Source organism: Mizuhopecten yessoensis, unplaced genomic scaffold, assembly GCF_002113885.1.
Source record: "Mizuhopecten yessoensis strain PY_sf001 unplaced genomic scaffold, ASM211388v2 scaffold8057, whole genome shotgun sequence".
Taxonomy (NCBI): domain Eukaryota; kingdom Metazoa; phylum Mollusca; class Bivalvia; order Pectinida; family Pectinidae; genus Mizuhopecten; species Mizuhopecten yessoensis.
This window is the reverse complement of record NW_018407357.1, coordinates 296363-320960: the sequence shown is the minus strand read 5'-3', so window position 1 is coordinate 320960 and position 24598 is coordinate 296363. Positions and strand designations below refer to the sequence as shown.

The window sequence follows — 24598 nt, the reverse complement described above, 5'->3', positions numbered from 1 at the left end:
CTCCCTCCGTCCGACTTATCAGAAGAAGGTAATCGCGGAACAACTAACAAAGAACCGGATAATGAATCGTGCAAAGATTTATACTGTGATATTTTGTTTAACGAGGTCGTGGAAGCCATCCAGAAAGGAACTCAAGTAAGGCGCCGGGAATCGACGGACTGACCAACGAACAGTTCAAATATGGTGGACGAACTCTCATTACTTACCTCACGAAACTCTTTAAGCACATAACGAATAGTACTACAATCCCGGAAATCTGGAGAAAAGTTATTATAATACCGATATACAATGAGAACAACAAACCAAGATCAGACCCAGATAAAAATCGGCCTATATCGCTTCTACCAGCTATGTACAAACTTTATGAAAGTATTATCCACAAACGACTAACAGATTGGCTAGGGGAAAACTCTCCAACGTTCCCTAATGAACAGCAACGAGGGTTTCAGCGTTTTGTTGGATGCCAAACAGCATCATTTATACTACAGGAAATGCTCAATGCTCACATCGAAAAACACAGCAAGGTCTTCGCCGCCTTCTTAGACATAAAGAAAGCCTTTGATACTGTGTTGCATGAAGGTCTCACACAGAAACTTTCGAATGAAAGGAATTAATGGGAACATACTTACCATTATTCAGAATACATACACAGGCCTCAAAAGCTCAATACTATGCAATGGGACCCGTTCTCGTTGGGTTGAAATGCGACGCGGATTGAGACAAGGACGGATATTATCTACATTATACTACCTCATATTCATTGACGACCTCCTTATTGCTCTCTCCGAATCGAACTTTGGCGCACCGCAATATGCATTACACTGTGGAAACCCTACCTTCGCCGATGATATCTCTTCCGCAACTCCTTGATATTTGTCAAACTTTTTCGACTCGGTGGAAATTTGCCTTCAACATTACTTAATACTACCGTCTATCCTCTATGGATGCGAAACATGGAGTACGATGAGACAAGGTGACATTGATAAACTCTCTCGTTATCAACATCTTGCGGCAAACAAAAAATCAAACTTTCCAACACGCAATCGCTCGGACATAGCGGAGAGTATGATTGGTCTTTTTCGTATGACCGCTGAAATAGATCGACGGAAACTACAGTTCCTTCACAGACTTATCAAACTCCCAAATGAAACGCTTGCCAAGAAAGTATTTTTACCATGGGCATTTTGTATAAATCACGCCATCAGAAGGGTAGAAACTAGACTGTGGCGTGAAAGAATGAATAACGACCGCCAGCTTGACCGTTTCAGACTCGTCCATACTCAAATATATCCGCATATACTATGGACCCTACCAGAAACTACAGCAGACTTAGCATCTGTTCAATTTATGTCAAAATTGAGTACTAAACCCGCAAACCGAACAACAAAATTGTAATAAATGTGGGAAAACTCGGACTGACCTTATTCACCATTACGTAACTCAGTGTGACGTCACTCACTCAACAAGAGACATTTTCACAACGGAATTACTAGATGTATGTGGCATAGAAACATTCCTGACTATGGTTAATATAACAGAAGAAGAACTCGTACAAATTTTATTTGGACGTAAACACCCGGACATAGAGGACGACAAACTGTTTCGGATGATGGCAGCTCGGTTCTTGAGAGCTGCGTCACATAATTACCTATCAACAGACGACAGGATGTAAAACGTACATCGTGACGCGATCGCGTACGCGATGAATCTATAACCGAAACCAGAGACTGTGCTAAATATCTATTTTTCTCCCCGATTTTTTGCATCTCTTTAAAGAGGAATTAAAGAATGAATGAAAAACAGCACTTTCCCTATTGTGAGCTGAAACTTTTAATTTTGGTTTTCATTTACACAGAAAGAACAGTATTGTTATATAAAAATACCTTAAATACATTTGAAGTGCGTATATACTTACTCAAAGTTCGTTCTGTTACAGAAAAGCCTGAATGACATGTAAAATTTCTTCCTTGCTACCAAGAGACACTTTGTGTTAGAAAGCATGACATGTTGAAGCTGTTTTAATCTCTTGTGGGGCATTATAACGTTAAGACACACCCCGGTTCACATCCTTGGCATTCTTGGTACGAGGTAACTTAAGTGTGTACTTCTCGTATGTCTGTAATACTTATACTATAACGGGATCGTCTTTAGGGGCCATTACCAGGATACGGTTATAACATATCAACGGAAAGGGGAAAAGACACCAACAAATCAGTGAAGGTCACCATCAGGAGTGAAACGTTAAATTGTCGTATCAGTTGTCGTGACTTACATAAGTGTAAATATAAACATACATGTAAATCATGGTATATCATATTAGCATGGGGATTAATATCCAGTCGATTTTCATAACTGATGCACAATAATTCAATTTTACATAAAATCCCCCTTGAAATGCATGCCACAGATACCAATAGATGGCGGTTTGAAAGGGGGCTAGAGTCAACGACGTGATGTGACAAATTTAGGGATGTTTGACTACCGCGGAAATAAACAATCTGCGAAAATAAACGTCATTTTGGAGGACACGGAGAAAATTGAGTCACATGGGATTTGGAATGGTAAAATTCGATGCCGTCGTTGTCTCAGCAAACATGACTGGAGGGTAAATTAAAGCTAGAAGAGAAACAATTGGACGCTTAATAATCAGGTTCTCACCACAATGAATATAAATAATCCAAATATGCAAGGTAGACACCCATTAGCGCATACCAAACCTTCATACGTCGCTATGATACTTACCATGAGTGTTTCTATACTTACCTGGAATGTCCGAGGATTAATGTCGTCCGCCTTTTGTCTTTGTAATGTTATAGACATCCTACATAGTGACATAGCGGAGCATCAACTCAATGAGCACTCTGCACATTATTTAGATAATCTGCAAAGCGATTATTTTGCGTTCTCGAATAAAGGACTTAATGCCAACAACAGTGGGAGAGTAGCGATACTAGCACGGAAAAATATTTTCTTTCGAATACGTAATCTTGAAATATCTGTAAGTAACAGATTGATTGGGGTTGAACTTTTTACAGAGGAACAAGAACGTGTGTATATATTCGGTGCGTTCATGCCAAGTGATAACAACATTTCTGATTATCTGGAAGAAATGGAACACTTAGCAGATATGTATATTGAATTGAGTGGACTTGGCAGTGCAATAATCACAGGTGATTTTAATGCGAGATTCGAAACGACCGAGACCGCTGGTGCTCACACGAAACGGAAATCAGAAATCTTTCATATTTGTTTTATCTGACTTCTCCTTGATTGCCTTAAATAAAACCGAGAAATGTGCCGGACATGATCACACTTTCGTCTCTACGCAACAAACCCTAGACTACGTTCTTATACAGGATACGCTTTTAGATTGCGCGTCATCTTGCATTGTGTTCTCAACAGGAGGTACATGTACAGAAATAGCTTCTGATCATTTTCCACTTATTGCCCAATTTCAGCTAAAGATTGCGCGGTATAACACGCTGAAACAGAAGCAGGTAAATCCTCTATGGACGAAGGCGACAATAGACAACCTCGTCGCGTACCAATTAGCCATTGATTCTGAAATTAAAAACTTACCCGGCTTAAGTCAACTTAAGGACAGAGAACAGATTGAAACTATGTGTGAAAATATAAAGTTTATTTTACATAGCTCTTCTAGATTATGTATTCCACATTCGGAATATAGCCGCGTGTTAAAACCATACTGGACCAAAGAAGTCAGAGACTTACACAAAATGACTCGAACAAGAAGAAAATTACAGATATATGCAGGAAGACCAAAAGGTACTCAAAATGATACTTACCGTGACTATAAAACTGTTAAAGAAACTTCAAATTAATCCACGATAAAGCGTTTACAGATTATGAAACGAAGTTGAAAAGGGAATTGGACGAAGCAGCCGACTGCGACGTACGTCTATTTTGGAAACTGATTAGACGGCACAAAAAGCGACAACCAAACCTTTACAATGAACTACGAATTGATAACGTGACTTATCGCGACCCAGAAAACATCGCAAATCAGTTTGGAAGCTATTTCGAAAAACTGTATAACCTCCCTCCGTCCGACTTATCAGAAGAAGGTAATCGCAGAACAACTAACAAAGAACCGGATAATGAATCGTGCAAAGAATTATACTGTGATATTTTGCTTGACGAGGTCGTGGAAGCCATCCAGAAAGCAACTCACGTAAGGCGCCGGGAATCGACGGACTGACCAACGAACATTTCAAATATGGTGGACGAACTCTCATTACTTACCTCACGAAACTCTTTAAGCTCATAACGAATAGTACTACAATCCCGGAAATCTGGAGAAAAGTTATTACAATACCGATATACAAAGGAAACAAAAACCAAGATCAGACCAAGATAACTATCGGCATATTTCGCATCTACCAGCTATGTACAAACTTAATGGAAGTATTATACACAAGCGACTAAAAGATTCGCTAGGGTAAAACTCTCCAACGTTCCCTAATGAACAGCAACGAGGGTTTCAGCGTTTTGTTGGATGCCAAACAGCATCATTTATACTACAGGAAATGCTCAATGCTCACATCGAAAAACACAGCAAGGTCTTCGCCGCCTTCCTAGACATAAAGAAAGCCTTTGATACTGTGTTGCATGAAGGTCTCACACAGAAACTTTCGAATGAAAGGAATTAATGGGAACATACTTACCATTATTCAGAATACATACACAGGCCTCAAAAGCTCAATACTATGCAATGGGACCCGTTCTCGTTGGGTTGAAATGCGACGCGGATTGAGACAAGGACGGATATTATCTACATTATACTACCTCATATTCATTGACGACCTCCTTATTGCTCTCTCCGAATCGAACTTTGGCGCACCGCAATATGCATTACACTGTGGAAACCCTACCCTCGCCGATGATATCTCTTCCGCAACTCCTTGATATTTGTCAAACTTTTTCGACTCGGTGGAAATTTGCCTTCAACATTACTTAATACTACCGTCTATCCTCTATGGATGCGAAACATGGAGTACGATGAGACAAGGTGACATTGATAAACTCTCTCGTTATCAACATCTTGCGGCAAACAAAAAATCAAACTTTCCAACACGCAATCGCTCGGACATAGCGGAGAGTATGATTGGTCTTTTTCGTATGACCGCTGAAATAGATCGACGGAAACTACAGTTCCTTCACAGACTTATCAAACTCCCAAATGAAACGCTTGCCAAGAAAGTATTTTTACCATGGGCATTTTGTATAAATCACGCCATCAGAAGGGTAGAAACTAGACTGTGGCGTGAAAGAATGAATAACGACCGCCAGCTTGACCGTTTCAGACTCGTCCATACTCAAATATATCCGCATATACTATGGACCCTACCAGAAACTACAGCAGACTTAGCATCTGTTCAATTTATGTCAAAATTGAGTACAAAGCCCGCAAACCGAACAACAAAATTGTAATAAATGTGGGAAAACTCGGACTGACCTTATTCACCATTACGTAACTCAGTGTGACGTCACTCACTCAACAAGAGACATTTTCACAACGGAATTACTAGATGTATGTGGCATAGAAACATTCCTGACTATGGTTAATATAACAGAAGAAGAACTCGTACAAATTTTATTTGGACGTTAACACCCGGACATAGAGGACGACAAACTGTTTCGGATGATGGCAGCTCGGTTCTTGAGAGCTGCGTCACATAATTACCTATCAACAGACGACAGGATGTAAAACGTACATCGTGACGCGATCGCGTACGCGATGAATCTTTAACCGAAACCAGTGACTGTGCTAAATATCTATTTTTCTCCCCTATTTTTTGCATCTCTTTAAAGAGGAATTAAAGAATGAATGAAAAACAGCACTTTCCCTATTGTGAGCTGAAACTTTTAATTTTGGTTTTCATTTACACAGAAAGAACAGTATTGTTTTATAAAAGTACCTTAAATACATTTGAAGTGCGTATATACTTACTCAAATTTCGTTCTGTTACAGAACAGCCTGAATGACATGTAAACTTTCTTCCTTGCTACCAAGAGACACTTTGTGTTAGAAAGCATGACATGTTGAAGCTGTTTTAATCTCTCTTGTGGGGCATTATAACGTTAAGACACACCCCGGTTCACATCCTTGGCATTCTTGGTACGAGGTAACTTAAGTGTTGATTCTCTTATGTCTGTAATACTATACTATAACGGGATCGTCTTTAGGGGCCATTACAAGGATACGGTTATAACATATCAACGGAAAGGGGAATAGACACCAACAAATCAGTGAAGGTCACCACCAGGAGTGAAACGTTAAATTGTCGTATCAGTTGTCCTGACTTACATAAATGTAAATATATAGACAGATGTACCTGTATGGTAAATATACATGTAAATATATAGACAGATGTACCTGTATGGTAAATATACATGTAAATCATGGTATACCATATTAGCATGAGGATTAAGATCGAGTCGTATTTCATAACTGACGCACAATAATTCAAATTTACATAAATCACCCTTGAAATGAGATCACTGCATGCCACAGATACCAATATGGTTGGAAAGGGGACTAGATTCAACAATGTGATGTATAATAAAAACAATCGAAAACAAAATGGATGAGATGGGTATCAGATTTCTTAGTTCAACCATAATATACTATGTATTGGATATTTTGGTCACAAACAGATGATCTCCAGATTTTTTAACCGTTAAGGCTTTAACGTTCACCCTACAATTGTTAAAAGGAAAGAATGCTTGTACATGAACGCTCAACTATAGGCGAAGTAAAATCCTAATGACACTAAGGGCAGAATATTGTACCTTTTCTTACTAAATATCGTTACTGAACGGTTAACTTCCGGTCAACGTTATAGATTGACTTGTCATTTCTGAAGATCAACAACATAGTAGCAGCTTCCCTCCTACACACTGTTAGTCTGAAAATGGTATAACTGCCATTCAAAGACCTTAGGATGAAATAGGCAAATGTTGTTTTCTTTCCCAAAAAAATCCATTCCTTTCCCTATTTGAAACAAACGCAAACTCGATTGTTCAGTAAACGTGTGTCAGTAATAGTATGTACTGGGTTTGTCCATTATGGAATCAAACTTTAGACAAAAAAGTTCCTCAATGTCAACACACTCATAGCTCAGAGTGGATACGAAAAGAGTCATTAGAGGTAAGGTAATGTTTCCTTACGATGAGTTCTGTTCTATTTCTAAAACACACATTCATCTTGATTTAAAGGTAGCTTGACGGCCATTTTCCTAATGACAATCCTAGATGGTGGCGCCCCATCGTCCCGGTCCATATTCCACCACAGACCGATGTCGCAAGCTAGGTAATACCATCCTATACTAATTGATAATTAGGCGCGGACAGATCGATAAGTTCATACCAAAGACATCTTGCATAATGACAATTCTGCGCATGCGTTGGCGTAGGAGTGGATATGAATCGATATTGCAGTTCTACCTATTTCAATCCATCTTTAGCGAAGGCACTATCGAGAGAGCACTGCTAGTATCAGCTCTGGGAATTTAAGGGTTATCAAAACAACGTACGAAACAAGGAGGCAGAATAAAAGGTGGGTAATGAGTTAATTACATCTGATTAAGTATCCTGTTAACGAACGTAGGATGTTTTATATATTTATCTACAGAACCGTAATACATAAATACTGTCAATCGTAAATCTATTGTTCTATGTAAACAATGCCGTATGTTTAATGCTGGAATAATGGTAAAGGATGAAATGAAATAACTGGGTATAGAACTCGAGTGATGTGTAACCGTCTGTTTGATTGTGGTCGTGGGATACGGTTCTGTAGTAGAAAACGGCGTGCTCCACCTCAGTGGGCACACAGCTATCTATTCCATCACAGAGTAGGGAACCCGCTGTTTGGAAATCAGTCTGTTCTGTTCGTGGTTTTTACTGTTGGGTGTTAACGGCGTGAGCTATATCGTATATACAAACACTGTATTGACTACAGAACTATGGAACTGCAAAACCCAACTCGTCTTGTAAAGATGATATAATTATATTGTATTGGTGGCTATGATATAATTGTATTGTATTGGTGGCTGTGATATCAATGTACTGCGTGTTGTAAGTGTTTACCTCATTTATTATGCGATACAAAAATAATTCACAGCGTCTGACGAAAGTGGCAAATTATTCTTCTCTGTTTCTATACAACTCGTAACATTGTTAAAACCTGCCACATCGTAACAATTTTGCCATATCATTATAATTTGCCACGATTTCGAGTGACATAGACCCCTTCCCGAACTTTTCTCCGTGTTATATTTATCGATTTTGAACTTTTATTGTGGTGAACATGTGGTTATTTGAACCTCAAAAGTTATAATGACTTCGACTTCGTGTCGGTAAATGTATCCCTTTCAGGTCTATATAATCACAATTTCACCGAAGCAAAAGTCCGTAATTGCTAAATAAAATATGTAAAAGTATATGGACTTTATAATTAAAAGATCGAACATTTTGAAAGTTCAACATTTGGCATAGGGTATTGTGATGGTATAAGGTGAGTGACGTCATAAAGTGAATATTGAGAAGATGTCATCATCAAAATAAAAGATGTCGACGTAATCTTAAGAATATTCCGAGTTACTTATTACTTGTCGAGATAATAAATCAACGATAATTATCTAGCAAGTCGGAAACTCGGCTTTACATCGTGTTTGGGCTCGGATGATACACCAAATTGTCGACATCCTAACTAAAAGATGCTGTCATTTGGTCTGGAAACAGGAAAAAAGAGTCATGAAGAGTCCCCACGGAGGTTTCTTACCTCCTGTACCCACAGAGGGCAACATGTTATCTTATATGTTTGTTTTCTAATCCACGTGACATCTATGCTTTGACTGTGGCATGGACAACAAATACGCTGTTTAGTGAACCTCGTTTGAAATGTCTAAAGCTCCTGTGTTTTTAACTTTAAGTGAGGGTTATATAAAACATCACATCCATATTAATGTCTTATTATACCATTGGACCCACGGGTACCACGTGCTAGAACAGTTGTATTATAATTATACTCCTCTCGATTTAAACTCCAGTATTATGAATACATTAGGTCATTAAGTTTGTTTTTAATCCATGGATAACATAACATATTTGTGAAGTGTGGTTGGACGTCCTCGCTTATTTGTCATTTGCTGTGTGGTAATTATTTCCCTAGATATACTTTTGGACAAGTATCTTAAACGTTACAAGTAAATAGTGTAGCGTAAACCTTTACTTCCAGATAGCTAACATATGGCTCTTATGTTAATTAAATGTACATGAAAATATGAAAAACCCTTAACGGAACAATGTTCACTGTAAGTAAAACAGTGCCTACATGACTGATACCAGTACTTTAGTGTCGATTAACAAGCGTTAGATCACCCAGGGAAACAGACTTGACAACATGTAACCTTGACAACAAAATCGTAGTCACATTAATATACCTAATGCTACCTGACGTCATGGTAACCCTGTGTGATCATGAGTTAGTGCCCTTAACTATCAACGTATTGTTCTTAATTATATCTAGTTATAATGTTAACGGTTAAACGTTGTTGTTGTGAGTGTGATAGACTGTTTGTAATGCTGTACACTTTAAGGAAAATACCTGATTAGGATGTTTAAACTACAATTATATCTGCTAAGTTACCATCCGGTATTGCCAAAGTCATTGTTTGTTTTATAATTTTATCATTTTCAGACCATATATCTGCTAACAGTTTTTTAATGCTAAAGCGAAATGAAATAAAATGTTTCCAAATAGGTTTAGAGGAAGGAATAAGATAGTGCTCCCACCTATTTTGTTCCAAATTTGTATACGTTGTGTATTGGCCTTGCTGCATAGATCAATTATATACAACTTCTGATTTTGATTTTATTATTCTATACTGTCTAATCTATATCAGGATATTAAGCCAGAAATAACGCTTTTTTCATGGCTTCAAAATGCATAAAATATCAAACTTTCTATCTAAAACAGATATGCTTATTACATGTATTTCAAATGAAAAAGGAAGGAGGGCTTTAATCGTTTCAACGCACAAAAATGAGGGTTTACTTCGCTAACTGGTTTATCAGACTTGAGCATACAATTCATTGTCAACGCACTGTTAAACAAAATATTGCAGCGCTTTTTCTCAATCCTCTATGACAAAAAATAGTCTTTTGTAAGAAGACCATTCAACGACCTAAACGTACTTTTATGGCAACCTCAGAATGCCGCAACGACAAAGCGCCGTATACTATTTTAATGACATTTTTTGACATTGTCGCGACAAAAAGGAGAAACAAAGCAAACACTTTTATCATCAGCCACCCGGTAGCTGATCACTTTCATCATCAGCCAACTGGTAGCGAAACACTTTCATCATCAGTCACCCGGTTGCTTAACACTTTCATCATCAGCCATCCGGTAGCTGAACACTTTCATCATCAGCCATCCGGTAGCTGAACACTTTCATCATCAACCACCCGGTAGCTGAACACTTTCATCATCAGCCACCTGGTAGCTGAACACTTTCATCAGCCAGCCGGTAGCGGAAGGCAAAGCTATTCCGACCATGACGTCAAACTTGTGTATCGGAAGCACACTCCCTGCCTCCCTCCCAAGAGAGTTCCACTAGATAATTTACGCCTACTTAATATTGTTTACTTTGTACACGGTTACCGATTTAATAGATTAGAACTAGCCCTCCCACACTTGTACAAATATAATGATATTGATTAAATATCGTTTTTATGTATACGGCAGCTGCTTATAACAGTGAACTAGAAAGTGGTGCCATGGCAACTTGTGCTTTCTTTTCCTTTTTATTTGAAAATGAAGCGGTGGTTATAATGAACACCACAGTCTTAGATGTTTATATTAATTTAATTATTTCCAAAATAACAAACCCCAATTATATTTGATATCATAACGATTCTTTCGCAAACCAAATACATACGTTTTTTAGAAAAATGGTTATGAGGAAGCTTACTTTCTTATTATGAAATGGATTTCAGACAAATCCAAATTATAAGACGAATGGCGGCCGAGAACAATTCAAATTGCCACGCCCCTCATCGAGACATGGCGACTATGGCACACTGTAGCTGTCAATAGCATACCATGCCAACGATATTGGGGCTTCGATTAAAAAATTAGGAGAAAGTTCGATCAATATATCCAATTTATAATATATTGGTACTGTAGATATACAGACTGTACGGTTGGTTGATGTTCATGCTACACGCATCATATTCATTTACCGAGGACAGGTCTGTACTACCAATACCCTGTAGACTCGTTATCACAAAACGTTATCTACTGATCAAAACGAACACCCACCGACCTTAACATTCATTGAATTGATTCGATTCTTCTGTTACTTCAGACCTTTTAATCTCTCAGTACAGTACATACGTTTACCGTGTTGGAATAGTATTGACACACACTAATTAAAGGTATCGTGCCGCTAACTTTAGCTCTTTTTTCTTATCAGCATGGCATTTCAATTTTTTCTTACATGGCAACAGTTATTAACTTTCCGTTAATACCACACTCGGGGTGAGAAACGTGTAAAAGATATAAAACAAAAAGGAATAAGTTTTTATTTTCTAACGTGCCGTAAAGAATTTGATGATTTACATAGTGTCACACATGACCTAATGACGATATTTTTTTGCAAAATTTTGCATGCTTCTTCTGCTATTTATGAAATCGTTTAGCAAACCGAGTGACGTATATTTTCATAAGATAAATAAATTTGAACAGGCTAGGTTTATAATAATAATAATCACAAATGTAATGTTTTCTTTTTTATCTATATAATTCTCACTTTGAAGTATAAAAATGTGTTATCGTTAATATCGCTATTACAATATATGCATATTGGTTCGTTTCATACAACGTTATCATATCGTCTTCCTTCGATTTAAGCCTATAAGAAGACAATATATTTTTTGTTATTTCTTTCAGATTTTCACTTCCTATAGGTTTCATTTAATGTTGTTGTCAACAAAAATATCACCATACATATTTGTAAAATGTGGATGATGACATATCAGTTATTGTACGTTTGATAATCATATATTATCTCATTGTGTTTTCATGGTTTGTCATGAGCGGTTGCCGCTCGATTTATCCACGTGCTCGTGATGAGAAAGTTCGAGCGACAAACCCTGAAAACATTATTTGATAGCCTTTTTTTCATCTATATGCTACTGCCTTATATGTTTATTCATTCATAAAAAAGTAAACGAAACAACGTCTTTTCCAAATCACTTTTAGCTATAAGCTTTATGATCGATCCTCTATCTTTGACGAACGTTAACAAAAATAGTTTTGCGCGGAAGATTACTATGAATCTGAAAAATATGTAGAAAACTGTGTTTTAAACAAGTTAATCCTCATTTGCTTCTCCATATGTACATTTACGGTTAAAATGGTGTTGTTGTCATCACATGGGTTTTCAATAGATATTTATTCATTTGTTTATGACGGACTATTTTCTTACGCGGATCACTTTTGTGCGGATACTATTTCTGTTTCTGGTTTTAGGACGTCACCTGGCGCGAGCAGATGCCTTTTTTGTTTTTGAGAAAACACGTTTGCAAATGTAGAAATCTGTCCTCAAGTTCTTTTCGAATCGTTCTTAACTTCTTTTTGAATATTCTCATACTGACAACCAATGATAAAGAGTTTATCACGCTATCGGTAGGCATATATATCCTAACATAAGTGATGCATTTCTGATACCATTACTCCACTCACTTACATTTTCCATCCTTTGTTGATAACAGGCAATCAAAATACAATTGTAAGAATTTCTTTATTTCGATCAATATTAAAATATTCTAGAGTTTCCTAAAAGCGATCTCAACTAAGAAATTGGTAAGTTTGTTGTGCGTGTTAACACCTTATAGAAAAACTACAGCGGCAGACAACGACAATGATGACGCAACATACACAAATAGACAAATAATGTCTCATCGGAAAAAATAGATGCTAACATGGCTGTAATGGAGTGCCGTGAAAGTGGGAGTATTCGTGACACAAAATCACCATTCCGGTACCCTTGTACCTGTCTTACTGACAAAAAATCACCATTCCGGTAACCTTGTACCTGTCTTACTGACATAAAATCACCATTCCGGTACCCTTGTACCTGTCTTACTGACACAAAATCACCATTCCGGTACCGTGGTACCTGTCTTACTGACACAAAATCACCATTCCGGTACATGTACCCTTGTACCGTTCTACTGACACAAAATCACCATTCCGGTACCGTGGTACCTGTCTTATTGACACAAAATCACCATTCCGGTACATGTACCCTTGTACCTTTCTACTGACACAAAATCATCATTCCGGTACCGTGGTACCTGTCTTACTGACACAAAATCACCATTCCGGTACATGTACCCTTGTACCTTTCTACTGACACAAAATCACCAATCCGGTACCGTGGTACCTGTCTTACTGACAAAAAATCACCATTCCGGTACCCTTGTACCTGTCTTTCTGCATTCCTTCCTCATTGAATTGTCGTGTTTTTAAGGTGTTAAATCTGAAATGATGCATAGATTCATTTACAATTTATACATTTATCGATATTTATCTTCAGGTAGAAGTTAAGGTTGGGCTACTCCATAAAGATCGGAGTAAGGGATGGGTTGTTTTCTCTTGTTATCGGGCATCGTACGTAGGCTAGTCGTATTGATGACAACAACTTAACTAACACATGTACGTAGGCTAGTCGTATTGGTGACAACAGCTTAACTAACACATGTGCGTAGGCTAGTCGTATTGGTGACAACAACTTAACTAACACATGTTGGTAGGCTAGTCATATTGGTGACAACAGCTTAACTAACACATGTACGTAGGCTAGTCGTATTGGTAGCTTAACTAACACAGGTAGGTAGGCTAGTCGTATTGGTGACAACAGCTTAACTAACACATGTAGGTAGGCTAGTCGTATTGGTGACAACAGATTAACTAACACATGTACGTAGGCTAGTCGTATTGGTCGCTTAACTAACACAGGTAGGTAGGCTAGTCGGATTGGTGACAACAGCTTAACTAACACATGTGCGTAGGCTAGTCGTATTGGTGACAACAGCATAACTAACACATGTGCGTAGGCTAGTCGTATTGGTGACAACAGCATAACTAACACATGTGCGTAGGCTAGTCGTATTGGTGACAACAGCTTGTACCTTGGCTAGTCGTATTGGTGACAACAGCTTAACTAACAAATGTACGTAGGCTAGTCGGATTGGTGACAACAGCTTAACTAACACATGTAGGGAGGCTAGTCGTATTGGTGACAACAGCTTAACTCACACATGTACGTAGGCTAGTCGTATTGGTGGCAACAGCTCAACTAACACATGTAGGTAGGCTAGTCATGTTGGTGACAACAGCTTAACTAACACATGTAGGGAGGCTAGTCGTATTGGTGACAACAGCTTAATTAACACATGTAGGTAGGCTAGTCGTATTGGTGACACGAGCTTGTACCTAGGCTAGTCGTATTGGTGACAACAGCTTGTACCTTGGCTAGTCGTATTGGTGACAACAGCTTAACTAACGCATGTACGTAGGCTAGTCGTATTGGTGACAACAGCATAACTAACACATGTGCGTAGGCTAGTCGTATTGGTGACAACAACTTAACTAACACATGTTGGTAGGCTAGTCATATTGGTGACAACAGCTTAACTAACACATGTAGGTAGGCTAGTCGTGTTGGTGACAACAGCTTAACTAACACATGTCCGTAGGCTAGTCGTATTGGTAGCTTAACTAACACAGGTAGGTAAGCTAGTCGTATTGGTGACAACAGCTTAACTAAAACATGTAGGTAGGCTAGTCGTATTGGTGACACGAGCTTGTACCTAGGCTAGTCGTATTGGTGACAACATCTTAACTAACACATGTAGGTAGGCTAGTCGTGTTGGTGACTACAGCTTAACTAACACATGTAGGTAGGCTAGGCGTATTGGTGACAACAGCTTAACTAACACAGGTACGTAGGCTAGTCGTATTGGTGACAACAGCTCAACTAACACATGTAGGTAGGCTAGTCGTGTTGGTGACAACAGCTTAACTAACACATGTCCGTAGGCTAGTCGTATTGGTAGCTTAACTAACACAGGTAGGTAAGCTAGTCGTATTGGTGACAACAGCTTAACTAAAACATGTAGGTAGGCTAGTCGTATGGGTGACAACAGCTTAACTAACACATGTACGTAGTCTAGTCGTATTGGTGACAACAGCTTGACTAACACATGTACGTAGGCTAGTCGTATTGCTGACAACAGCTTAACTAACACATGTACGTAGTCTAGTCGTATTGGTGACAACAGCTTGACTAACACATGTAGGTAGGCTAGTCGGATTGGTGACAACAGCTTAACTAACACATGTAGGTAGGCTAGTCGTATTGGTGACACCAGCTTGTACCTAGGCTAGTCGTATTGGTGACAACAGCTTAAATAACACAGTTTAGCTGTTACAAACAGTAATTAGCTCGAATTAAAAGGGATGATGTCGATTAATCAGAATAGGTAGATTTAGTGGAAACTAAAAGTGTACACTTTTCTTAGCATTGAACTGCTCTCATTTTGCATTAACAGATAAATGAAAAAATATTTCTCAAACATATTTTGTAAAAATCTCGTTATGTATGTTCAACACGCACCAGCGTTACCTGCGACAGAGTTCTCCTAGAGTACATGTAGGCCTGGCGCTATCTATCGATCTGCCATAGGTCAGATATAGGGTCAAGTCTGGTCAGCGATGGTGTCTCCTGGCAATAATGACCAGTAATTAGAGAATATTGTTACCCGCATGGCAACATGTGTATGTATTTATTACATTTGCAAAACTCAACACCTACTGTACAATGTATTGATGACAACAGTAATAACGATATGATATTGGGTATATAATACAGGTAACACTAAACTAATAATATATATAATATTAAACCAAAAATAAATATAACATTGAATGAATTATGATTATAACATTGATAAATGATAAAGATAACACTGCTCAATATCATATATAACAATGACAAATAACAAAGATAACATTGAACCAATAATAAAAAAGAAATTGATAGATAAAACAGATAACATTGAACCAATTGTAAACAAATCATTGATAACTAATAAAGATACAAGTGTAACATTGAACAATAGAATTAAAAATGATAAATAATGAATATAGCAATGAACCAATATATAATTATAACACTGATAAATAATTAAGATAACACTGAACTAATAATCAATATAATAATGTTGATCTTATAATGACAATATTCATCCAATTATGCTTATGATATTGAAACCATTTTTTCTATAATATTGAATCAATTATAGCATTCATATTGACCCAATACCAAAAACGATGGCATCGATATAATAATATCGATGAAATTATTCTAATGATACCATGAATCTAATTATTACGATGATATTAATCCAATTAACGGCGACATAGATATAATACATTTGAGAATATATTTTAATGGGCTAAAATATACCGAACAAATTGATATGACAAAATCGTTTATATTAATTTGATCTAATAAAAACCATGCCATTGATTTATTAATATCGATTATTTTTTATTATTATTACGATAAAATAACAATATCAAAATTAGTCTGATAATATGGATAGCAGAATTTGTTTAGATTCGGGTTTTCTTTTTTTCATTATAAAGATATTTTATGTACCCTCCGAGATTTAAACTTGTTTTGGAAAATCGCCATTTACCGGGAGATCACTGTCGGTATACATTTGCATCGACATAACTGCTGACAGGGCCAAACATGTTTGAAATTTCAAATCAAAAGAAGCAAATCAATCGGGAACTAATTACTATTTCTCGGCGAGCCCAACAACCGTTTGATATGTAACACGCATAATGTTCATTACCTGAAGGGGACAGGTCATCTGAATATTTACATTACTGGTACTATTCAAGCTGTGTAACAGTTGAACAATCTGAGGAAGAATTGAGAACATCGTTTAGTTATTTTGCAGATAATATGTTTACTTAATGAAATTTTCCAAAATACTAAATTATATCTAAAACACACATTATTCTAGACGATCACGGTAAGCATAATTATGCAACTTGTCAATTTGCTATTCAGTTAAAAAAAACTCTTAAATGATCGGTTTTTGTACTGGTCGATGAACCTTACCAATCGTTTACATGGGAGAACCTGGCAGTGGTAAATACTGTGGTAACACAAACTCATTGTTACAGGAATCTAATTGAATGCGTCACGGAACATCAGCATATAAACAGACAGCACTAATCGCACGTGGACTCGTGATCGGTAATCGATATCTTGTATTAATGTTACCTTCATATCTGATAAAGGCAGCACAGGTAATTAAACCCAGAACTGTCCACTACAGCCATGTTATCTGGTCTATGTTCAAGATCCTTGAAGCTTTCGATAACAGTTATTGGCTAAGATTGGAATGCTTTGTTAGGGTTGAAGATGTTACTTTATTAAAACTGTTTATAGTATGTTTTGAAACTTTCTGTCAAAACAAAAATAATGATAAAAGTGTGTAATAATCACAATTTTTAAACCGAGGCTGACAAAGATAAAAGTAACACGTACACAGGTGACTCCGCCTATAAGATAAGGTAATAGATACACTATGCCAAACATGAATACTGTATCATAGAGCTGTAAATACATAAATACATTTGATATAGCGCACTATTTAGCTAAAAACGCCACTCTAAAGCGCTTTACAGTACATATATATACAATTGATACAATTAGCATATACATTCGCAGGAGCTGCCTTATCAGGCGTTAACTATACTACTAGTCTATAACACCTGGTTAAAATGTCCCTATGTGTGAATGCCTGTGTGTGTTGTGTTCTATTTGTAATGGGACCGAGCATCCAACGGCACCATTCATAGTGCCACCTCACGTGAATGCTACAACACAGATACCGCAACATCCACCCAGACCAATTTATACTCCACCTGGGTTGTTGGTGTTGTGTGGGCAGGAGAAAAACACTTTCTCTGAATATCCAAGCGTACGACGACTTCGGGGAATGAACCCCGGCCGCCTGCGCGGAAGGCCGGAGTGTTAACACTCACCCAATCCGCCCATTAATTGGTAATGCACGTACTATTTATAAACAACCTTCTACTCAACAATAATCATTCAGCCGCTATTAGCATTTGCTAAAATTGTTATTTTAAATGAATGGTTATGGTATTACTCATTTTTTCTTCAATTTATATTTAAGGATTATAACATGTGAATCGAGTTATCTAAATCTGAGTGATACATTTGCTCAATTCATCGACATCTATACAGTAAAGATCTGACCACAGGTCAAACGATAATGACCTTGGTTCAGACAGGTAACAGAGTAACAAGTGCGATCTCTGATTGACCTGACGCCGCTGGATACTGTCCTCTATCTGTATCTTCAGCTGCCCAGCCATACATTCCGGATTATCCGTCTTCAAGTGACTGCTAATGAACGATCGGCGAGGCAAGGTCCCATGTGTAGAGGCGTTATTAATCAGACATACACGTTACATGAACCGCTCAAAAGGGTCGTACTACTGAACCCTATTTAATTCTGCTAGCTTTCCAGTTAGTATTGCATGATTTGATATGTTTTTGGATTGCAAACTGTTTGCACAACGTTGCACAGGAAAGTGATAAACAAATTTGACGTATTGAGCTACTATTTGAACACCGAGACAATGCAAAGTAATTGTACTGATGAATGTATTTGTTCCATTAGTGAAAACAGTCCTTGTCATGCAAACTTGGAAATGGCCTGTCACAGGGAAAGATACATCATCATTTGTGAGGAACAAGTCAATGCTAATCTGACAGTGTAGGTCTATGTGGAGTTGGATCCCTCCACACACCACGCCTCGTCCTTGCTATGATACATCCACAATGTCTTGAGGACATATCAGTCCATACGCGTTTGTCACACCAGTACTGACTTACTACGTCATGTATTGTTACATACACAATGTGTTTTTACCTGTCGGTACAGGTTTATACAATACAATGCTAGGTATATAGGGACTATCCATGGTTTCTTGTAGCATAATGGTCGTATTTGACGCGTGGGGGGAATATTGTGATATGTTTCGCGAATGTGTAGTATGAGTAAACATTTGAAAAAGTGTAACCGACGAGAGATATCGCTGTTTTTCCTAAAAATACATAGAAAGTGTTGTTTTCTCATATTTGAACAGATATTCCATGTAAGACAAACAAACAAAATGTTGAGGTAAAGAATGTTCAACTGTGAGGTTACAGTAAGAAAACAGCAGGACTAATTGGACGTAATATTCCGAAATTGCCATCTTTAACACAAAACCTTGATCTATGGTTGGTAGGTTTAGTGTGAAAATGGGTTATTTGTTACAGATGATAGAAAAAATGAACTTTATTTTGACTGCAAAATATTTTAATAGCTTGTGACACTTACTATATTGTATGGCCATTTTCAGACCATTAAATACAAGTCCCGTGTTTCACAATGTGACAACACAGTTCAATAGTATACGTTTTACTTGGTTTACAATATCATTCTCCTATGATGAAATGTGATCTTGTATTTTGTATATCTTTTTACTCGGTTTTACAATATCATACTCCTATGATGAAATGCCCTATTGCGGTATTTTGTCCTCTACAAACATGTGTTCCTTTAAGTCAGTCATCATCTTCTCGAGAATTATCATGAATCATCCATTTCCCTGTTCTCCTTAACTTCAACAAAGAATATGGCGATATAAACGTAAATCATCATTTAAAAAATTACCGTTACATTATAATTATCAATTATCGTCATCCCAGATGACCCTGAAAGCGAATATAATTCTAACACTTCTAAATCACCAAAATTACTGCAAGTTTTGTTTTGTACATTGCGACTACTCCTTGTAACTAATAATACACCATTATCCTGCGGCGCAATACATCACTGGTTTCAACAATGACGTGTAGAGTTTACTAGAAACCTTGTAAGACATTTCTTCTGTCATTTTAAATTTAGAAAACAAGGGTGGCATTGCTCTTCCAACTGATTTACGCACTTAACAAGCGGAAGTTCACGTGGAGATGTTCCTGGAATCACAAGACAAGATAGTTATATTTCGAACAAAAAATATACGTGTGGCACAAGTCATGTCTGTCCTGTGTTGGAGCCCAACACGATACTGACATTTGACGGGTCACGGTTTCGAAATCAGTATTGAAGATTTCCTCAGGGAGGCTAGGTTCAAAACACAATACACGATTAATAATTTAACTTAGAGCACTAGACGCTGGGAACAACGTAGTAATCACATCAGATGCATGCCAGCATTGACTTGCCTTGTATGTACTTCATGCATTTTCTATGAATGCCGAGTATAAATCTAACAACTTTCGCGATGAAAATAACACTTCTTATAAATTGGGCATAAATAGCACTGCACACTAATGAGAAACTTGTTAAAGTGACTCGTTTCACAAGTTTGTTTGTTATTTAATTTCCGAATACTCAAAACGGGAAAGAAAAGGTAATGGAATATGTCTTCCGAGCGGACATTTACTACACATACAATGTAGGTAGTTAAGGAAATGTCGGACTGCAACCAAAATCGTACCAGGAAGGTACAGTACTAGTAAATGTCTCTGATCACATACCTATCAGTGGGGGTGCTTATTATACATGCTATAACATGCTTATTACATAGATTTGTATATACAGTGAAGATGTTTAGTTTACACGTTGTCATCATTGATACTAAACATTACATTTAATGTTCAGTAGTATGTCCCTTTAAACTGTAGGAAACATAGCATGCGAGCCGCGGTTATCCAATGTAGATTTGTGACTGATGGGAAAATGGTGATCGATCATAGTGTTTAAAGTGTTGTTGGAGACAGAGGACATCGACTTTTTTTATCTTGAAGGATCACTCTCATGTTCCATATTTGAACAGAATCATAAAGAAATGCAAGTTCTTTTGAGATCAAAGTACTGTCATAGGATATGATATTTATTTTAAATACATGGTATGGTATTTGGTAATATTCGATATCAACAAGTCTTGATAGCTTACTATAGTTACTGGTCTTTTATAGAAGAGTGCTACAGATGATGCTAAGCAATCAGATTGCAAGATAACAATGCATATGATGCATTGAATATTAACAAAACACTATCTGATAATAGATACAGTGTGCCAAAAAGGAACTACATATACACTGCATCACACAGCCAAAAAAATATCTCCGATCATATAGCATAAAGGATTTCATATGTTTTTTGAATGTCATAGGTTATAAACTGCATGTGTTAAGGTCAAAATACTAAGGAGACGTTTATTTTATTTTTGGTGCCGATATGTTGGTGCCATAATGCTAAATATGACGAGATAGGATCCCAAGCAGACCTGTTTTCTCTGTCCATTAGGGATGTTATAGCTGGTGATATTCAGCTGATAGTCACAATGAACTAGCAGTATAATCGATACGAGTATGATACCTTAAACCATCTTGTAGTCCAGCAAAGATCATAGCATCAGGGCCAAGATTCGTATAACATTAATCCCCTCGCTCATAAGGTCGCTAGGATCCGGACTATCATTGCTGGAGGCTAGTTATATGGTAACCCAAGTAACGACAGTCAGCCTTATACAACTTGACAGAAGACATTGACGATTATATTATATTATACACTACTTACTGGGGAAACCCTTCAGGGACTCGATCGATATCCCATCCTGTCCTAGTTACATGTAAAAAGACAATAGGTAATTACAGAATCTTGTCATACAGTTCTTACCTCCATAAAATTCTCACAATTTCCTCCTGTTCAACGCTAAAGTGCTATTATCTCTGGTTGGCGAGGATAATTGGATTTAAGACTATTTTTTACCTATGCTCAAACTACACGTTTTACCATAAAACATTCAGTAAGATGTCGGTATTGATTATTTCATATTTGATAACAGTGTCCTGACGTAAAGTTAACAAAAAATGTATAAACTAATGTAGACATGATGACAAGTTGCCATAATGTTAGCTTATGCAGATACGTAGTTGCCACAAGTTGACATAATATTAGCTATGACAGACATGGCGATGACACAAGGTGACATAATGTTAGCTAAGGCAGCCATGAAGATGATACAAGTTGACATAATGTTAGCTAAGGCAGACATGAAGATGACACAAGTTGACATAATGTTAGCTTATGCAGATATGTAGATAACACAAGTGGACATAATGTTAGCTAAGACAGACATTAAGGTGACACAAGTTGACATAATGTTAGCTAAGGCAGACATGATGATGACACAAGTTGACATAATGTTAGCTAAGGCAGACATGATGATGACACAAGTTGACATAATGTTAGCTAAGGCAGACAAAAAGATGACACAATTTGACATAATGTTAGCTAAGGCAGACATGAAGATGACACAAGTTTACGTAATGTTAGCTTATGCAGACATGAAGATGACACAAGTTGACGTAATGTTAGTTAAGGCAGACATGATGATGACACAAGTTGACATAATGTTAGCTAAGGCAGACATGAAGATGACACTAGTTGACATAATGTTAGCTAAGGCAGACATGATGATGACACAAGTTGACATAATGTTAGCTAAGGCTGACATGAAGATGACACAAGTTGACATAATGTTAGCTAAGGCAGACATGAAGTTGACACAAGTTGACGTAATGTTAGCTTATGCAGATATGTAGATGACACAAGTTGACAAAATGTTAGCTGAGGCAGACATGAAGATGACACAAGTTGACATAATGTTAGCTTATGCAGACACGACTTGACATAATATTGTAGACAGGAAGACGAAAGCTGACTTCCACCAATTGTTAATGAAGCGTTTCAAATACGGTCATTATGGCTTTATATTAACAACTGGATAATCAAGATAACATGAGCAATACGAATCGAATTCAACCGTGCACAGTCTAACTGTATTAATGACATAAAATGGCAACCGCCTATAATTTGAATCGTCGTCTGGTAACAGAGGCTTCGGATGACAATGTTTATAACTTTATCAGCATTGTGTCCTTGGTAACAGTGTGCTCGATATCCGCTGTATTTCTTGTAATACCCATGTATCTGCTGAATTTGTATACAGTACGGCCTCAAGTTTCATTTACCAAATGCAATACAGCATATCGGTTGTGCAAATCCATAGACCATGATTCATGATAAAGCACAATATGCAAGATGAGAGGGGGTCATTTCTTATTCTTTTGGGACTTTTTTTTGGCGGTTGCATGCAATAAATATTTACTTAGTCTATTTATTTGCATGAGAAAAATCAATTAACTCCTAACCCAAAAACTCATATCGATGATATAATTGCTTTAAAAATGTATTTCTTAAACCAGATTATTGTACATGGCATTGTAACGTCATGACTCATAACTAAAAAAGTGTGCTTGCATGCGATATGTATTCAGTAATGTTTTGATACTATATATATATTGATACTAGAATTTATTTAGGGACCTTTTATAGTAAATTAGAATTCGAACGTTTTCAGCAAGGTGTTTATTCGTAAGTCACATTTAGAAGGTGACGCGATATATTCCGTGTCTCTTTATATCAATATTTGTAGATGATTACTGCCTATAATTTAACAGGTTTTGCCTTTCGGTATAACATTATTTTACAGGAGTTCTCTAATGGATTTAACAGCTGCTATGATTACATGTGAAATACTTGTATACACTTTTCCTCGTTGAAGTAATTGGTTCTGTGTTTCTGTATAGAGAATACGTGTACAGAATAACACTCGGTTACATATGAGGGGTTTTCTGTGTAAGGACATTCGTCAAAAAAACATGGATGATTTAATAGGTTGTGTACATGTACTTCTGTTGTTTTGTATAATAATATTTTAACTGAATTTCCCTCGATGATTCAATAGTTTTCGGCGGCTCGGGAAATTATCTACATTATATAACAAATATAATTCGGTCTTAAAACCCGGAAAGGTATCCTTTCTGCCTTAATATCCCATATTACAAAATGATTATCGCATCGTAAATTTGACTACGTTTCGACATTCGAATAGCAATTTTCTGTAACCATGGTAACTATATACTGAAATGGAAAGTGCTGATTACCCAAGGATAGTCTGTTTATCAAATGGCGAGGACGGGATCTGTTGGTTTATGGAGCAATTTTGTTGGATTTAGCGGAGGTGTACAACGTGATGTTCGTTTAGCTATAACAAAACAAATTGTTCTCTGTGTATTATAGTTACAGTGCTTTTTGTGCTAAATTACAAAATTTAAGGTTTCTTAGTTTGAACAATTCAATGAATCATCTATGGAAGAAACCAATTAGAAACGTGTACATCTATGTAAAAAGGAAAAAAATCAACCGATATTTTGATTTTTACTTTAAAAGATGATACCGGTGGTCTATATATATATATGTCCCTGAGGTTAGTCGTAGCCTTGAAACTGGAATTTACTCTAGCATAGTCTACATGAAAAAGAAGTGA

The 24598-nt window shown here is 37.1% G+C and overlaps 1 protein-coding gene across 1 annotated transcript in view; it reads left to right on the top strand.

Moving 5' to 3' along the window:
* Nucleotides 1-7464: 7464 nt before the first annotated feature.
* LOC110454765 overlaps nucleotides 7465-24598 on the top strand; it is a 42482-nt gene continuing 25348 nt past the window's right edge. Inside the window, exon 1 of the mRNA XM_021504459.1 lies at nucleotides 7465-7579. The gene's annotated coding sequence lies outside the window, so the exon portion shown is untranslated. The remainder of the gene's footprint in view (nucleotides 7580-24598) is intronic.